We start from the raw sequence: 14,724 nt of genomic DNA on the forward strand, positions 1-14,724 counted from the left end.
AAGAACCAGGGCCATCGCGGGGAGAGGAGGGAGAAGTAATAAATGAAAGAGAGACCACCCGATCCCTGTCCTTAAGCGAGTTGCAAGATATGCGAAAAGATTATAGCCGTCCTTCAGGTGAGCACATTGCCACCTGGCTGCTCCGATGCTGGGATAATGGGGCCAGTAGCCTGGAACTAGAGGGAAAAGAAGCCAAACAATTGGGATCCCTTTCTGGGGAAGGGGCGTTGACAAAGCAATTGGAAAAAAACCACAAGCCCTCAGCCTCTGGAGGCGACTCCTGTCCGGAGTGAAGGAAAGGTATCCCTTTAAAGAAGATGTTACATATCGCCCAGGAAAATGGACAACTATGGAGAAAGGCATCCAGTATCTAAGGGAATTAGCTGTGTTTGAGGTGATTTATGGTGACCTGGATGATCAACGGTCACCCAAAGATCCAGATGAAGCCCAGTGCACACGACCCATGTGGCGGAAGTTTGTACGGAGCGCACCATCCTCGTATGCAGCCTCATTGGCAGTGATGGCCTGGAGAGGGGACGAGGCACCAACAGTGGCGGAGGTGATTGATAGACTCCGGGGTTACGAGACAAATCTCTCATCCTCGCTCGCCTCTGCTGCGGAGAAACTATCCCAAGAGGTCCAGCAACTCAAAGAAGATCTGTCCTACTCCCCACCGCGACAGAGTAGTGTCTCAGCTGTTAGGAATAAGCGTCCTCTGGCTCAAGGAAGGGGATACACACCACGGGCCACCCTATGGTTCTACCTGTGTGACCACGGAGAGGACATGATGAGGTGGGATGGCAAGCCTACTTCGACCCTACAGGCACGAGTACATGAACTGCAAGGAAGAAGTGTCACTCAGGGAGGCTCTTCCAGGAAAGCTGCTGCTCCAGTTTCCGGTGAGCAGGTCCCCAGACAGAGGAGGAGAAGTGGAGATTTTATTTCTAAGTGTAACAGAGGGACTCCTGATTCACATTTACAGGAAGGGAGTGTTGAATACTATGATCAGGACTAGAGGGGCCCTGCCTCCAGCTGGGTGGAGGAAAGGGATAACCGGGCTTACTGGACTGTGTGGATCCGATGGCCTGGCACGTCCGACCCACAGGAGCATAAAGCTTTAGTGGACACCGGCGCACAGTGCACCTTACTGCCATCAAACTATATAGGGGCAGAACCCATCAGCATTGCTGGAGTGACAGGGGGATCCCAAGAGCTAACTGTATTGGAGGCCGAAGTGAGCCCAACTGGCAACGAGTGGCAGAAGCACCCCATTGTGACTGGCCCAGAGGCTCCGTGCATCCTGGGCATAGACTACCTCAGGAGAGGGTATTTCAAGGACCCAAATGGTTACAAGTGGGCTTTTGGTGTAGCTGCCTTGGAGACGGAGGAAACTGAACAGCTGTCTACCTTGCCCGGTCTCTCAAAGGACCCTTCTGTGGTGGGGTTGCTGAAGGTCAAAGAACAACAGGTGCCAATCGCCACCACAAAAGTGCACCGGCAGCAATATCGCACCAACAGAGACTCTCTGATCCCCATCCATAAACTCATTCACCAACTGAGGAGCCAAGGAGTCATCAGTAAGACCCACTCACCCTTTAACAGTCCCATATGGCCAGTGCGGAAGTCTAATGGAGAGTGGAGACTAACAGTAGACTACCGTGGCCTGAATGAAGTCACTCCACCGTTGAGTGCTGCTGTGCCAGACATGCTAGAACTTCAATACGAACTGGAGTCCAAGGCAGCCAAGTGGTATGCCACAACTGATATTGCTAATGCATTCTTCTCAATCCCTCTGGCAGCAGAATGCGGGCCACAGTTTGCTTTCACATGGAGGGGCGTCCAGTACACCTGGAATCGACTGCCCCAGGGGTCGAAACACAGTCCTACCATTTGCCATGGACTGATTCAGACTGTACTGGAACAGGGAGAAGCTCCAGAACACCTTCAATACATTGATGACATCATTGTGTGGAGCAACACAGCGGAAGAAGTTTTTGAGAAAGGAGAGAAAATAGTCCAAATCCTTCTGAAAGCTGGTTTTGCCATAAAACAAAGTAAGGTGAAGGGACCCACACGAGAAATCCAGTTCTTAGGAATCAAATGGCAAGATGGTCGTCGTCAGATTCCAATGGATGTGATCAACAAAATAGCAGCCATGTCTCCACCAACTAGCAAAAAGGAAACACAAGCTTTCTTGGGCGTTGTGGGTTTTTGGAGAATGCATATTCCAGATTACAGTATGATCGTAAGCCCTCTCTATCAAGTGACCCGGAAAAAGAATGATTTCAAATGGGGCCCTGAGCAACGACAAGCCTTTGAACAGATTAAACGAGAAATAGTTCATGCAGTAGCTCTTGCGCCAGTCCGGGCAGGACAAGATGTAAAAAATGTGCTCTACACTGCAGCCAGGGAGAATGGCCCTACCTGGAGCCTCTGGCAGAAAGCACCAGGGGAGACCCGAGGTCGACCCCTAGGGTTTTGGAGTCGGGGATACAGAGGGTCCGAAGCCCGCTATACTCCAACTGAAAAAGAGATATTGGCAGCATATGAGGGGGTCCGAGCTGCTTCAGAAGTGGTTGGTACTGAGGCACAGCTGCTCCTGGCACCCCGACTGCCAGTGCTGGGCTGGATGTTCAAAGGAAACATCCCCTCTACACACCATGCAACTGATGCTACATGGAGTAAATGGGTTGCACTGATCACCCAGCGGGCTCGAGTAGGAAACCCCAGTCGCCCAGGAATCTTGGAAGTGATTATGGACTGGCCAGAAGGCAAAGATTTTGGATTATCACCAGAGGAGGAGGTGACACGTGCTGAAGAAGCCCCACTGTATAACAAACTGCCAGAAGATGAGAAGCAGTATGCCCTGTTCACTGATGGGTCCTGTCGCCTTGTGGGAAAGCACCGGAGATGGAAGGCTGCTGTATGGAGTCCTACACGACAAGTCGCAGAAACTGCTGAAGGAGAAGGTGAATCGAGCCACTTTGCAGAGGTAAAGGCCATCCAGCTGGCCTTAGCCATCGCTGAACGGGAAAAGTGGCCAGTGCTCTATCTCTATACTGACTCCTGGATGGTGGCAAATGCCTTGTGGGGCTGGCTGCAGCAGTGGAAGCAAAGCAACTGGCAGCGCAGAGGCAAACCCATCTGGGCTGCCACATTGTGGCAAGATATTGCTGCCCGGGTAGAGAACCTGGTTGTAAAGGTACGGCATGTGGATGCTCATGTCCGCAGGAGTCGGGCCACTGAAGAGCATTGAAACAACCAGGAGGTGGATCAGGCTGCCAAGATTGAAGTGGCTGAGGTGGATCTGGACTGGCAGCATAAGGGTGAACTATTTCTAGCTCGGTGGGCCCATGACACCTCAGGCCATCAAGGGAGAGATGCAACATACAGTGGGCTCGTGATCGAGGGGTGGACTTGACCATGGATGTTATTGCACAGGTTATCCACGAATGTGACACATGCGCTGCAATCAAGCAAGCGAAGCGGGTAAAGCCTCTGTGGTATGGGGGACGATGGCTGAAATACAAATACGGGGAGGCAAATTGACTATATCGCACTCCCACAGACCCACCAAGGCAAGCGCCATGTGCTTACAATGGTAGAAACAACGACCGGCTGGCTGGAAACATCTCCTGTCCCCCACGCCACTGCCCGGAACGCTCTCCTGGGTCTTGAGAAACAAGTCCTGTAGCGACATGGCACCCCAGAGAGGATTGAGTCAGACAATGGGACTCATTTCCAAAATAGCCTCATAGACACCTGGGCCAAAGAGCGCGGCATTGAGTGGGTGTATCACACCCCCTGTCACGCACCAGCCTCTGGAAAAATTGAACGGTACAATGGACTGTTAAAAACTACACTGAGAGCAATGGGGGGTGGAACATTCAAGCACTGGGATGCACATTTAGCAAAAGCCACGTGGTTAGTCAACATGAGGGGATCTGCCGACCGAGCTGGCCCTGCCTAGTCAGAAAGCCTACATACTGTGGAAGGGGATAGAGTCCCTGTAGTGCACGCAAAAAGTATGCTGGGCAAAACAGTCTGGGTTCTTCCTGCCTCCAGCAAAGGCAAACCCATTCGTGGGACTGCTTTTGCTCGAGGACCCGGGTGCACTTGGTGGGTAATGCGGGAGGATGGAGAAATCCAATGTGTGCCTCAAGGGGGGTTGATTTTGGGTGAAAACAGTCAATGAACTGAGTGGCACAATGTGAACTGCTATATAATACTGTGTGTCACCTCTGTGTTGTATCAATGATATCAGAGTACGAGCCTCCCAACCCATGGAAGATCAACTATGAAACAAGCCGTGCAGCAGTGATGGAACGATGACTGACTCGGCGTGCAGCAACCCAATGCCACAGACCATCTCTCCCACCCTGAAAGACTGATACGGCAGATGGAGCCCAGAGTCACGGACTGGGTGAACTCAATGGACATTTTAATGGACATTTTACAGGGAAGGTCCATGAACTAAGGGAATGATGCCTGTGTATTATGTTAAAGGATGGGAAGGGGAGGGGTGGTGGTTGGTACGGTTGTATTGCATCGTATGGGACCTGGGCATGGTGTAAATGGTATGGAATAAGGGGTGGAGAATGTGCTGGTTTTGGCTGAGAAGGGGTTAATTCTCCTCACTGTGGGGGTCGGCTACTTTTCCAGCTTCCTGTATATTATGATGCCTGTGTATTATGTTAAAGGATGGGAAGGGGAGGGGTGGTGGTTGGTACGGTTGTATTGCATCGTATGGGACCTGGGCATGGTGTAAATGGTATGGAATAAGGGGTGGAGAATGTGCTGGTTTTGGCTGAGAAGGGGTTAATTCTCCTCACTGTGGGGGTCGGCTACCTTTCCAGCTTCCCGCGCTCTGCCGCGTGGCGGGGGGGAGCTGGGAGGGGCAGGGCCATGGTGGGGGCGGCTGACCCCGACCGGCCAACGGCAGGTTCATTCCATACCATGTGACACCATGACCAGTATATTGGGGGGGGCAGTGGCAGCGCGGAGGCGGTGCGGCGCGTGCGGTTTGTTTTCGGCAGTTTGTTCCCCCTCTCCCCTCCCTTCCCCCCTCCCCCGGGGCTTTGCGCCTCTCGTTGTTCTCCTTTACATTGCATTTTCTATTGTTGTTTCTTTTAATTTTAATTATTAAACTGTTCTTATCCCAACCCACGAGCGTTACCCTTCTGATTCTCTCCCCCATCTACCGGTGGGGGAGTGAGGGAGCGACTGTGTGGGGCTGAGCTGCCGGCTAAACCACGACACCCCGGGGGATGGCTGTGTGGTATCGCCGGGGCACTGGAGCCCTGGGCCGGTGCGGCAGGGCTGCGCTGTGTCCTCTGTGGGGGCTTTGGGTTAAAGGGGGAAGTTTGGCACCCAGCAGGATAAACTCTAAGGGAAGGGCCGCGGTCCTCGTCATGCCGGCAGCCGTAGTCTTCCAGCACAGCCCCTCTGGGCAGCCATGTTGGCCTGCCGCGCCTGCCGGGAGCTGTCATCTTCTGGTAGAGGCCTGTTGTGCGGCCACGTTGGTCCACAGGACGTGCCAGGAGCTGTAGTCACGGTGCTGTTGCCTGAGCGTGTCTGTTCCACGGAGGCAGTCCGAGGCACCCCAACAAAGGCCAAGGGACCCTGGAAGAGCTCCCGCCTCTGCCCCCTGCTCTGACAGCCTGAGAGGTGCCAAGGAGCCGCTGCCCAGCGTGACCACGCTCAGGCACCTTCAGAGCCCTGCTCTGCCCAAGCTGGCTGGGTGTGGGCGTGCGAGCTGCCTGGCTGAGGGCAAGTGGGGAGAGCTGGGGACTGCATGGGAAAGCAGTGGATAAACCCCAGCTGCCTCGGAAATGTAAGGGGGGGTGACTCTCTTTTTGCCGTCGGATCCCCTGGAGACTTGTTATGTTTCCCTTCCAGTCCCCTGAGGCCTGGAGGCCTCCTCATAGCCGCTAGTCCCCTCCGAACCCCTCTGTTGCCTCAGTTGCCCCTGGCGTTGCCTCAGCCTGACGCGGTTGCCCCCTCAGAACCTCTCAGCGCCCCAGTGCCCCTTTTGATGTGCTCCAGAGGCCTCAGCTTGCTCCCTGGTCCCCACAGCACCCCTCCGTTCGCCTCCTTGTTCCCTCCCTTTGAGCCTCAGGAACCCTCCCTTGGCCCTGCTTGGGCGCAAAAGCCCACCGTGGGCCTTCTCTGGGGCCAGTGGAGGGCTCTCGGGCACAGTCCAACCTCAGGACTCCTCCCTTTGCCTCTGTAGCTGTGTGAGGATTGCTCCAGCCCACGCAGGACCCCTCGGGGGGCCTTCCTTGCAACCCCAGGCCCCTCTTCTCCAGGACCTCTAGCAGCCATGAAACCCCACGAGACTGGGGCCTGGCCCCCTCCACTCTACAGTACCACCTCACTCCCCTCAGCACTCCTCCAGAGGGGTTTGTCAGGGCCCAGGGCCTCCCATGGCTCATCTGGGCCCCTGAGGACCCCTTTCTTTCTGAGGCAGTCATGGCGACCAAGGCACTCTCTTTGTCCTCTAGCCCCTCTAGGACCCCTGCGGTTGCCCTCCAGCCCCCTTAGCACCTTCGCACTGTGCTTGCAAACCCGCCGGACTCCATCACGGCGTGGGGAAGTGGCGAAGCAGCAACAGCAGGTGCTTGCTGGGGCCTCGCTGCGATGCCCACAGACCCACGGGGAGGCTGGAGCTGACCACCCTTCCCGTGCCCTACCCTTGCTTCGTGACAGATACACTCTTCTAATCTCTATTAGGGGTTAAAGCCTCATTTTAAAGTGACAAACCCTCACTTTCAGGCTCTCAACCTGCATTTTTTAGGGTCCAAGCCTCATTTTTAGGGTCCCAAACCCTCACATTTATGCATAAGCCCCTCTTTTAACACTCAAAGCCTCAGTTTTCTGTCCCAAAGCGTCACTTTTAGGCTTCAAACCTACCTGTCTTTTTAGGATCAACGCCTCATTTTAAGTTCTCCAAACCTTCCCTTTCAGGGTCCAGTCCCCAATTTTAAAGACACAAAGCCTCATTTAGAGGTCTCAAACCCTCAGTTTCAGGGTCCAATCCCCTCTTTTAACTCTCAAAGCCTCAGTTTCAAGTTCCAAACCCCTCTATTAGGGATGATAGCCTCATTTTTAGGTCCCAAACCCTCACTTTCAGGCTCTCAACCTGTCTTCTTTAGGGTCAAAGCCTCATTTTTAGGGCTCCATGCCCTCACATTTATGGCCCAAGCCCCTCTTTTAACACTCAGAGCCTCAGGTTTCTGTCCCAAAGCGTCACTTATACGCTTCAAATCTGTATTTAAGGCTCAAAGCCTCAGTTTTATATCCCACTTTTATATATTTTTATGTATCACATTTAGGCTCCAAACTCCACCTCTTTAGGGACAAGCCCTCATTCTTAGGTCCCAAAGAATCACTTTAAAGCACCCAAACCCTCTTTTCACATCAAAGCCTTATAGTTAGGACCGCAAACCTCACTTTTAGGGTCCAAACCCCGGTGTTAAAGCTGAAAGCCTCGTTTTGAACAGCGAAACCCTCACTGTGAATTGAGGGATGTGCTGCTTCCACTGTGACCAGTTGTCCTGCCCTCTGCTAATAACAGATGAGCCGTTGGCCGAAGGTGACAAGGGCAGGCTGACAACAAGGCTCCGGCACACCCCGCACGCCGCCGCTTTTCCTGCTAGCCCGCCAGCAAAAGAGCCTGGAAGGCTGAGAAACTGCCGAGGCACCAAAACAAACCCCAGGCGGCAGAATTGCTAACAATCGCCACGTTGCGCCCGAGTGGGGCTGAGCAGGCCACGTGCACGCTCATGGTGTGGTTCTTGTCCGCGGGTGGCTGAGAAGGTGTGGCTGGGTCAAATCCACTTGCTTCAAGGTATTAATAGCAAAGTGAAATCGCCCACCCCTTCCGTCCCCAAGAGATTGCCTGGATCCATCCGCTTTGCCAGGCTCAAGGCCGGGCCCAGCATCACCAACACCTCAGAAGAAGCAAGCTAGGAAAGCTGCTACCCTGGCTCGCATGTCAGTCCCCCGAGTGCAGAAATCGCGTTAGCGCCTTGCTGATGTCTGCTGGGTTTTGGGTGCAAAGGCTGGGCTGCCCTTGCAGGCACTTCGGGAGCCACGAGCAGAGCTGCAGACGTGGTGATGGTCAGGTTTGCCAGAGTCCTCAGGCTGGGCAGCCCCTTGAGTTTCCTGTTTCCCAGGGTACGAGAGCTGTTGGTCCCGCTCCCCTCCGTCCCCGCTGAGCTGCTGGGAGTTTGGTACAAGGACACCCTGGCTCAGCGGGTGCTGCGCTGCCACGAGCTGCTGGAAAGCGGGAGCGTCAGGAAGCTCTCCAGGCAATCGCGGTGCCTTCACGCTGCCGTTTCCCCGTTGCCTTCTGGCTCTCTAAAGAAAAGACTTGCCCAGGGGGGAACAAACGTGGCCTCTCCGGGGAAAAGCCCCTGTGCTGGTTTCGGCTGAGAAGGGGTTAATTCTCCTCACTGTGGGGGTCGGCTACCTTTCCAGCTTCCCAGGCTCTGCCGCGTGGGGGGGGGGGGCTGGGAGGGGCGGGGCCGTGGTGGGGGCGGCTGACCCCGACTGGCCAATGGCAGGTTCATTCCATACCATGTAACTCCGTGACCAGTATATTGAGGGGGGGCAGTGGCAGCGCGGGGGCGGCGCGGCGTCGGGTCGGCGGGCGGCTGCGGCGCGGGCGGTTTGTTCCGGCGGTTCGTTCCCCCTCTCCCCTCCCTTCCCCCCTCCCCCGGGGCTTTGCGCCTCTCGTTGTTCTCCTTTACATTGCATTTCTGTTGTTGTTTCTTTTAATTTTAATTATTAAACTGTTCTTATCCCAACCCACGAGCGTTACCCTTCTGATTCTCTCCCCCATCTACCGGTGGGGGAGTGAGGGAGCGACTGTGTGGGGCTGAGCTGCCGGCTAAACCACGACAGCCCCCCTGAGAGGTACACTTGTAACACAAGCCTAGAGCCAGGGTGTGCTGAGGGGGAGTGACCTGCAGGCAGCCGGAGCAGCCAGCAAGGATGCTGTTTGCTCAGCACGCTCCTGGTGCTACACGTGTGAAGGAGACCAGGGGTTTGGCGTTTGTTGCTCCGGCTTTATTGAGAGACAGGCATTTTCCTGAGGCACGTTGCACCTCTTCTGCCTGGCTTTTAGCAGCACCAGCAGCACAGCGCTCGCAGGATGCGTCGTGCTCTTTCCTGCACCCTGGGAGAGCTCAGGCTGAGGACGGTCTGAGCTGCCAGGGAACGGATGGAGAGGTCGCTGTCTTCCTGCAGGGACTGAAGGGCTGTGACAGAAAGAGAGGTGAGATGAAGGGCTGTCTCTGCAGAGGCTTCCAGGCATCCCCTGCACACCGTGGCAGCCCCACCTGCCGCTTTCCCCGGCCAGGAGAAAGCGGCTGCTGCTGCTGCTGCTGCACAGGAATGCCCCAAATGCCCCGACACATTCCCCTGGCCCTGAAGCGCTTCCCTGGAGCAGGGCCAGCCATGGCAGCACCCTGCCCAGGCTCTGTCCCCTGCCCCTCCAGCCCCGGCCAACACAGCACTGCCCCTACTCACCGCTGCACATCTCGGCCAGCTTCTCCTTGCTTTGGTCCCTCAGGGGCCGCGCGGCAAGCCCTAGGCACAGAGCTCTGTCAGTCCCCCCTGCTCCCCAGCACGCTCCCAGCAGCGCAGCCCCCCGCCCTGCCGGCTGGGCCGCACGCCCTCCTCCCCCTCATCAGGGCTGAGCCCGGGGAGGAGCAGCAGCTCAGCGGGGTTGGACTGAGCGAGGCGGCCACCAAGGCCACCTGCGTGGGCAGGGGTGGGAGAGGGAGGCCAAGGCCCTGCGCGGGGCAGCTGGGGCTCGGGCAGCCGCAGGGCTGCTCCTTGGTGCCAGTGCAGCGGCGGGGACTGGGGCCAGGCTGCCCAAAGAGGGACTGTGGGGGCTGTGGCTCACCGATGAACCTCACGGCTGCCTCGCGCAAGGGGGCCTGAGCATCCTTCAGGTATGGCAGGCTCTGATGACAGTATCCTTCGGCCCTGCTCCTGTCCTGCTCCAGCTGGAGAGAGCAGAAGGGTATGGGCATGCCACAGTCCCTCCCCAGTGGGCTGGAGCACTCCCTCCTGCCAGCACCTCCCCGTTCCCCTTCCCCCCCCCCAGCCAATTCCCGTCTCTCAGCCAGGGGCCCTGTGGGGCTGAGGAGCAGAGAGCGCCACAGGCAGAGGTGCCCCAGGGGTGCTGAGACCCTTCCCTCCTGCGGGGTGTGGGGAGGGGAGAGGGGCGTGGAGAAGAGCCCTTGGGCGCTCTCTTCTTGCGCACAGGGAAGGGAAGGCGGCTGCGGCTCACGGCTGTGGGCTCTGGGCTGCAGCAGGGCAGGTGAGGCACATGTGCAGAGCCCACAGCCCAGACACGGCGGGCAGCCCTTGTCCAGCCTGGGCCCTGGGGCCTGCAGCTTGTCCTCACCAAACACTCTCCAATCCTCCATGTCTGCTCTGTCTGCACCAGGTGTCTGAGCTGTTTCCACTTGAGGAGCTCTGCTCCAGCAAGGAGGGCTTCCCTGGAGGCCTGCAGAACAGCAGAAGCTGGGAGATGGCACCACGGCCTGGGGAAGGAGAGCTGGCGTCCCCCTCCTCGTGGCTTTGTTCCTGGGGTGGTCCTGGCCTTGGGAAGGCGGGACATGCCCTGTCCCAAACATGTGGGGGTCTCTTGGGCACAGCCCTGAGGGGCAGGCATTGAGGCTCAAAGCCCTGGCCTTCCACACCTGCAGGGGCAGCAGGGAAGCCCGTAGGGACGCATGTGTTCACGCCACGGTTCACGGGCCACGGGCTGCTGCTGAGCCCTGCTGGAGCAGGTGAAAGAACTAAACCCCTGACAGTCCTTGACTTAGTCCTTATTGTAAGCATCCTTGTTCTCTTGTGGTTTCCTCCCTTGCAAAGATAGTTTCAGGGTTTTGAAGAATGCAACTTGGTGCCAGACAGGATTAAAAAGATAGTGAATAAGCTCGTAAATTCATTGATAACAGAGACTCAGGACATCAGTGCCGAGATAAGCACTCGAGGAACTAGTTTAAATCAACCCCTTGTGACAGTCCAAGGCTAAAGGACCGAGGAGCTCATTCAATGACTATATATGGGCAAAGGAAACCCAAAGTTCAGCCAGCGGATAGGTGAGGAAGACCATCAGAGACCACTGGAGGACTCCCAAAGACCACAAAAAGGACAACTATGCATGCAGCTTGAGCTTTTACATATGTTAATGAATCCTCGTGAATCTCATTAATATGTATGACTTTATAGTATATAATCTTTAGAAGTTTACTGAATCACTGGAGCACTTATGGTGGATCAATCCCCAGTGCTGCCCAGCGCTGTAATAAAGGATGCCTGCTTAATAGTGACTCTGTTGCTATTGAGTTTTATTTCGGGAACTTTCTGGATACTCCGCTTCCTCTTACGGGGAGGTTCGGACTTTGAAAGATAGTATCCGCAAATTTTTGTATCAGTTTTGGTGACCCAGATGGGACCATCTCTGTCCGGCTGCAGGACCCCCTGAGTCGGAGACTCCCTTGGCCGGCCCCGGAGAATTCTCTGGAGGGACTCCCCGATTCGGCGGATCCGTGTGGGGGCAGACAAGGACCTCTGGTAAGAATAAGGCATTCTTTTTGGTTTTGGGGACCGGTCATTTGAAGCTACCCATCAGTCGCAGTTCGTGAGAACCCCGCAGGGTAGCATACAATTGCATGTACGATTTGTATTAATCACTTGGTTACTACGTTGCATGGTTGTATTGATCAATTGATTGGTATGGTCGTTTGTTTGTGCATTTGTATTTGATTTTGGTTTACATATGCGTATGTGATATACGCTATATGTTTGGTATACGCGTATTTGCAAGTTTCTGACCAGCTTATGCTGGCATTTGTTATCAGTGGGAGGTAGTAGTGGTTATTGTGTCTGTGCTGTAATTGTTAATTGTGTGTGGTGTTTATACCCTAGCCTTTGTCTTTGTCTTTGTCTTTGGGTAGTATAAGTTTAAGAATGGGGAACCAACAGGGTGGAGTTCTGAAAAAGAGCCCTTTGGGCTGCATTTTGGCCCACTGGAAAGATATCGGGGAACACCTGGAGGTAGTGTGGATCGTAAAACCTTGATAAAATATTGTAATCAGTGGTGGCCTTTATATAAGCTAGATGAAGGAGAAAAATGGCCTTTTAATGGAACTTTAAAGTATAATACTTTGTTACAACTCATTTTATTTCTACGCCGTGAAGGAAAATGGGATGAAGTGGGTTATGCCGATATGTTTTTCACCCTGCGAAATCACCCTGAATGGCAGAAAGAATGTGGAATCAATCTAACACCCCAGGACCCTATGGTTCTGGCGATAGAAAAAGAGAAAAATAAGCAAAAGACAAAATTAAAGAGGTGTTGTTCGGCGTGTAGCATTGGACAGAGATGTTTAAAAGTTGGCTCACAGAATGAAAGGCTGGAGGATTATTTGCCTCCGCCAGAGAAAGAAGGTGATAGGGAAGGATGATGCTGGTGCAGTCGGGGTTAAAGAATCGGAGGCAGGAGTCAGGGAAGAAACTGATATCGGATTTTCTCCCATCACTGCCAGAACTCGGAGTAAAATGGGACCTATTATACAGGCCCCTCTAAGGCAGGCGATGGGAGTGGGAGGACCTGTTAGAATCAAAGTGCCTTTTACTTTAGCAGACTTGGACGGCTGGCGAATTACTGCAGGGAATTATCGGGACGATCCTGAAAAGGTTGCTAAAGGATTTGAATTGATTGTGAAAACTCAGGACCCTGATTGGGAGGATGTGGATGCAATGTTGGATGTGGTGTTTAGTGAGTCGGAGAAGCAGATGGTTGTGAGAGCAGCCAGAGCCCAGGTACAGGCTCTGGTTTTGGCTGGAACCCTGCCAGGAACGGTGGATAATCATGTTCCAGTTACCAATCCTGGCTGGGACCCCAACCAAACAGGAGCCAGGGAATTATTAGTGAGGTACAGGGAATGGATTGCTTATGGAATAAGAAATGCTGTCCCAAAACCAGTAAATTGGTCTAAATTGTACGAAATAAAACAAGATAAAAAGGAATCTCCTACTGATTTTTTGAATCGGTTAAAAGAAGGAATGCAGAAATATACTCCTTTAGACCCTACCTCCCAGGAGGGAAAGGGTCAGTTGATATTCCTGTTCTTGGGACAGTCGGCGGATGATATCAGGAGAAAGTTACAGAAAGTGCAAGGAAAAGATGCAAGAGATTTAGAAAAATTGCTGGAGACTGCTTGGCAAGTGTATCGGAACAGAGACAGTCAGAAGGAGAGAATGATGGGCAGAACAATTGCTAATGCTACAGTGGCTGCCTTGCGCACCACAGGGGGTCAGATAAACAACACTAATGAGGGGAGAGGAGTTGTAAGAAGTGGTGTAAGTGCCCCACCCAGAAGAAATCAACCCCTCTTGAGAGATCAATGCTCTTATTGTAAGCAAATGGGGCATTGGAAGAAGGATTGCCCAAGATTGAGCAAACCGGTGACAGTTGCCAGCACGAAAGAAAGTTGATGGAGACCAGGGGAATCTTCCCTAGCGGAACCCTTGGTAAAAATACAGCTAGGGAAAGAAGAAAAACCTGTAGAATTTCTAGTAGATACAGGTGCCACATTTTCAGTATTAAATCAGGAGTTACTGCCCATAAGTAAACAAAATGTTAATATTGTGGGAGCAACCGGACAGGTCGAGAAAGCTTTCTTTTTGAAACCCTTGAAATTCAAAATTGGGAAAAGTGTAGGGATTCACAAATTTCTCTACCTGCCTGAAGCTCCTAGACCACTTTTGGGAAGAGACTTATTAGAACAATTGAATGCTGAAATAAAATTTAATGAAGGGGAAATTGAATTTAAAATACCAGAAGAAAACCACATTGAAATTTTAAGTTTGACCCTCACTGAACCACAGGTTAGGGGACAGGAAATTATACAGGAAATAAAAGACCAGGTATATCCAGGAGTATGGGCATCAGGAATCCCTGGAAAGGCCAAAAATGTAGAATTGGTTGTTGTTAAAGTGGGGGCACAGCCTGTCAAAGTAAGGCAATATCCCCTGAAATTAGAGGACAGGCGAGGAGTGAAAAGTATTATAGAGGAATTCATAAGATTTGGATTATTGATTGAATGCTCTTCAGAGTATAACGCTCCTATTTTGCCTATCAAAAAGCCTGATGGCAAAACATATCGATTGGTACAAGACCTGCGGGCAATAAATAAGATAGTTGAAGATCTATATCCGGTAGTGGCAAACCCATACACCTTACTAACTAATTTAAAAGAAACTTATGAATGGTTCACAGTATTAGATCTGAAAGATGCATTCTTTTGCCTCACCTTGGCCCCTGAAAGCCGCAATTTATTTGCCTTTGAATGGGAAAACCCTGACTCGGGACGAAAAACCCAACTAACCTGGACAGTGTTACCTCAAGGATTTAAAAACAGCCCCACGATCTTTGGAAATCAATTAGCTAAAGAATTAGAGGCCTAGGAAAGACCTCCAGGAAATGGTACTCTTTTACAGTATGTAGATGATATTTTGATAGCCACAGAAAAGGATGAAGAATGTAAAGAATGGACTGTGAGTTTGCTAAACTTTCTTGGACTAAGTGGCTACCGAGTCTCATTACAGAAAGCCCAGATCTTGAAGAAAGAAGTAATATACTTGGGATTCGTGATTTCTAAGGGACAGAGACAGCTCGGGAATGACCGGAAAGAA

Source organism: Phalacrocorax aristotelis, chromosome 27 (assembly GCF_949628215.1).
Source record: "Phalacrocorax aristotelis chromosome 27, bGulAri2.1, whole genome shotgun sequence".
NCBI lineage: Eukaryota > Metazoa > Chordata > Aves > Suliformes > Phalacrocoracidae > Phalacrocorax > Phalacrocorax aristotelis.